The following is a 4,940-nucleotide window of genomic DNA, read 5'->3' on the forward strand; positions in this document are numbered from 1 at the left end:
TGCTCTTTTTTTCTGTATTTGTTTTCCATATATTTTTTCTTTTTTTGCTAATTTTCTTCTATATTTGGGCCTATAAAATCATTATTATTATTAGTTTTATTTTATTTGGGTTTACATAGGTCATTTTATTTTATTTTCTTCTATATTTGGGTTTACTTATACAATTCTTTTGCTTATTTTATTTCTTTTTGTTCATTTTTTTCTAGATCTGGGTCTTACAGGGTTAAACAATATATTAAAAAATATGTTTTAATCTAATGCGGTTTTTTTTTATATATCTTTAAATCTGTGTGTTAATATACAAAAAAATAGTTGTCCACATTTAATATCAAACAGTATATGTAGGTATGTTGTCTAATAGGCTATATGTTGTCCAATACACTGTGCAATAAATACAATAAAGTAACTGGCATATGTGAGTTTAATACGTTCAAGGCTGTACGTTTGATTTGCCGATAGAAATCTTTTCAGTGGAATAGCATACATTAGTTCCTGTTCTTACACTCTTACATAACTAAAGGCTGGGGAGTGATAAAATATCTGTTCCCTGGTTTGGTGGTGAGAGTAAAAGTCCCCCTCCATGCGTTCCTTATCTGTGCACCCCTCGGCTGGATGCTGCTACTAAACAGCTCCTGTGTTTAATGAGTTTCTCCTGGACCACCGCTGGAGTCGCCTTCACCTCTTGTTCTGTAGAATTTCCTGACATTAAGAAAGCTAATTCTCACACACTTCTGCCCTCAATTTCAAACTAGCCCCAAATCCTCTTAATAGATTACGCGCCATCAATCAGCACACACAAAGGCGAGTGAGGGAGTAAACTCAATATCCATGACTAAGCTCATTTGCCCTGGTGGTGATCTGACAGCCAGCACCGGAGAGGGGGATGTTGAGGTGCACTTTGCCACCACATTACATCTCATCCACGACAACAGACAAGGCTAATGAAATAGGATATGGAGAGTTCCCCTCCAGCAGCCCCGGCTCTGACAATTGCCATATGGGACCTTTAAAAAGCTGCATCTCAGATAGTCCAGAGGGGCTGTCATTTCGTTTCACTTTCATCTTCAGTGTCGCAGAGGCACCCCATAGCCAATTAGTCCAGCGGTCATCAGTGGAAGAGGAGACGGGCTGCGGTCAGCGCTGGTCCTCAGATGGCTGACCTTGGAGCAGCAGACCTTCCCTGCATGCATCTGGGTCTATAGAGGCAGTGGAGCTTAAAGGCATCCTCCCTGCTGCACCTCCCGCCCCAAATTAGATAGAAGACACCAGATCACTCACAGCATCTAATGTAGATCACTTCTGCCCCCTGCTGGCCGGAGGCAGCCGCTCCAGAGGCAGCAGCAGAGCGAAGATCAAATGGTGCACGGTTGGTTTAAAAGACAGGACTCTGGAGAGGCACTGTGACAAGTCATGGTTAAGTGGAGTGCACTGAACAACCCTGTGAACAAGAAGTTTGTGTGATTTGGACTTTTCTTTACACGAGGACAAACCGGCTCCTTTCAAAGTCACTGAAAGAATCTGCAGAAGTTGGAAGAATAAAAGCTTTTGAAACTGTTCTTGACTTTCAAAACTAGGCCACTCCTGATCAGGAAATTGCACAAAGGACGCGCACAGCCGCTTTAATTCACACCCTCTGTAATGAGCTTATGAATTATGAGTTTTCCTGGGGAAATAATGGATTTGTATGCTGAAGGAGCAGCCGGAATGACAGCCGCTATAAATGAAAGAAACGACTCGCGCAGTTACAGTCAGCCATTATGGAAATGTCAGGTCATTTCTTTTGGCTCTGATGTAAGGCTTCTTAACTGCACTATGTTAAATGCAGTCCATTTACCATGTGGACATACTGTAATTATAATCATAACAAAATAATCAGGAAATTGAATTCCACCACAGTCTGCCATTATTGTGTCTCACTTCGGCAATTATCCAGTCAGCTCGAGGAGGAAAGCGACGTGGGCTGTGCTTTGAAAGGTCCGTGTTAATTGTCACAGTCGTCACCATGAAATCAGCCAAAATGCTCAAGTTCAGCAGAACCTGTGCGGAAAAAGCGCTGCGTACTCATATATATGTCACAAACAGACTGAGAGTGTTGAATTATTGCTTCGTCTTCTGTGAGATTTCATTTTTCCCTTTCAAACAGGATGATTTGTGTTTGGATAAAAGTGCCTTTAGATAAAAGCTCCGTCACCGGCAGAATGAACCCTGGCAGATGTTGCTCGTTGGTTCGTCTGCTCTCCATCACCATGTAATGGAACCTGGAAGGCAGTCAACACATCATAGAACGCCATGTGATTGAACCCTAGCCAACGGGTGAGGCGTTCGTAATGCCAGTATCATTACTTTTACCCAAACTGTTAACATTGTCATCAAAAGCTCGTTAAAAGCAACACACCTCCATATGTTTTAATCAGCCGCTCCAATTACTACCGCAAAGTCCACCCCTGAGGTGCATCTGAGGTAGATGGTAAAAGAAATTGTTATGATGTAGGACTTGACATGTGTTCAGGCTGAACAGAACAGAAGAAAAAGAGCGATGTGGCTGATGGATGTAATGTAGCGGACATAAAGGTGTTTGTTCCTGTAATGAGAAAAGTGCGGTTTCAGGATCAAGTGATGTCTGAGTGTTTTATTTCACATATCCTTGAAATATGTCAGATAGATACTTTGGCCTTTTATTCTATATACCGTTATATAGGGTCAGCCAAAAATAATGTTTACACACATCAGGAAAAGAAAAACTTGCATCAATATTTCAATACCAGATTTATTCAGACATCACAAGATTAATACAAGTTACCTTTGGAATCTACAGTTACAAGAGGTGCTCAAAGTGGTGGCCATTGGCTTCTAGACATGGATGTTATGTTGTAGACGTCACTTGTTGATGCTCCATTCATAAGGGTAGCGCCATCTGTTGGGAAAACATCGTACAACAGGACACAGTGTTATCCTAATTTGATCAAACTTCCAAAGAGGTATCTATATGTATAGAAGCACTTATACAAATGAAATATTTATGCAAGTTTTCCTTTTCCTGATGTGTGTACATTATTTTGGCTGACTGTATATTGAACCGCATAGGAAAATTCTGTATAATAGGCTATATGTTTATGTATATGGACATATGCTTTGATCTTATATTGTACACGTGTTTACTTGTGTAGATTCATGTCATTTAGTTATTGGAAAATATGTCTATCCATATCACCCATCCATCCATTATCTATACACAGTTTAATCCTCATTAGGGGGGCTGAAGTCTATCCCAGCTGACTGAGAGTGAAGGCAGGAGACACCTGGACAGGTAACAGTCTATCACAGGGCTACACATAGAGACAAACAATCACACTCACATTCACACCTACAGGACAATTTAGACTCATCAGTTAACCTCAGCATGTTTTTGGACTGTGGGAGGAAGCTGGAGAACCTGGAGAAAACCCACACATGTACAGGAGAACATGGAGACTCCATGCAGAAAGATCCCAGGAAGGCCGGGACACAAACCGGGGATCTTCTAGCTGTGAGGCGACAGTACTAACCACTGGTCACTGTGCAGTCCCCATCCATATCATGCACACTTACATTATGCTTTTTGGATTTAATAATAATTCAAATGGCTGCAGTCTTTATATAGATTGAAGAAAAATCCACAAAACTGCACAAACATAAAGTAGTGTGATGATGTTTTCAGTCTTAGTTGGTGTCTGCAGGTTTCCTTCATTCAGTCCCATCAGCAGCCTCCTAGAAGGCAACTTACTGCCTGATAGGAAAAGTCCAGGAGTGAAACCAAAACTTGAGGGCAACAAAAACAGGCTTTTATACTCCATCTGTTAAAAAAATAAATTAATAAATTCATCCAACATGAATACACAAAACAAAACAAAGCGAAAAAATCTGATTTTACCCTCATGTCGTCCTGTGGGTCAAAATTTACCTGTTTTAAAGTTTGAAAATGTGGAAAAAAATAAATAAATCAACCAAAATCCAGCAAATTTCGCTGGATTTTGGTTGATTTTTTTGTGAATGTTCTTAAAGAAAATATTAGAAGTTTTTACTGATATATATGTAATCGCTTTAGATATATTTAGGCTTTTTTGGAAGATTTTTACTCATTTTTTAAAAACATTTACAAGAATTTTCTTGCCAAATTTGGGGGATTTTTTTAAAAATAAAACTTTTAAGGGAAATTTTTAAGGAATTATTGGAATTTTCTCCCTGAAGGTTTTGCAAATTTTCAGAAATTTGGGGAATTTTTTTCTGAATTTTTGGATTTTTTCAGATAAGGAAACAACATTTTTTGTGCCGGTAAATGAAGACAACAGGAGGGTTAAAGAAAATGTTGAAAACATCAGACAGGTCACAACTTATCCATTAATAACTGATTGGTGTAGCATTAAAGCACCCACAACATTCAGAAACCTGGACATTCATGTGCTGCTTCCCTCTTCGGGTTTTATGTTTTGCCTCCATGTGCAGAAAACATGATCAGTACTAGCAGCGATATGATCGTATCATTTACTGACAAAACCACGCATACAGCACACACTGCCACGTGTGAGGATTTACAATATTTAGTTTTTAATTTGAGTGAGATCACTTAACCAACTAAAACATTTGCCCACATTTTATTTCCACTTTCACATATTAAGAAGGCAGCAAGTGGAATCAAAGAGCCGCTGGTGAAAAACTCCACGGTGTCGCTGCTTCACTGAGCCGGCAGCATGTCAGAGACTATCGAGCCATTATCAAGATCTCTCCTCCCAAACTGAATGAACACACTCAAACTGCGAGCAATCACAGTGTCACTGATCACAGAGATGAGAAAATAAATACACTGATGGACAATCTATGTCTTCCAATCAACACAAAATAAATCGAGTCGTCTAAGAGCAGTTGAACGGCCACCAGTCACTGAATCACATCGCTGCAGTCAC

Source organism: Amphiprion ocellaris, chromosome 6 (genome assembly GCF_022539595.1).
Source record: "Amphiprion ocellaris isolate individual 3 ecotype Okinawa chromosome 6, ASM2253959v1, whole genome shotgun sequence".
Classification (NCBI taxonomy): Eukaryota; Metazoa; Chordata; class Actinopteri; family Pomacentridae; genus Amphiprion; species Amphiprion ocellaris.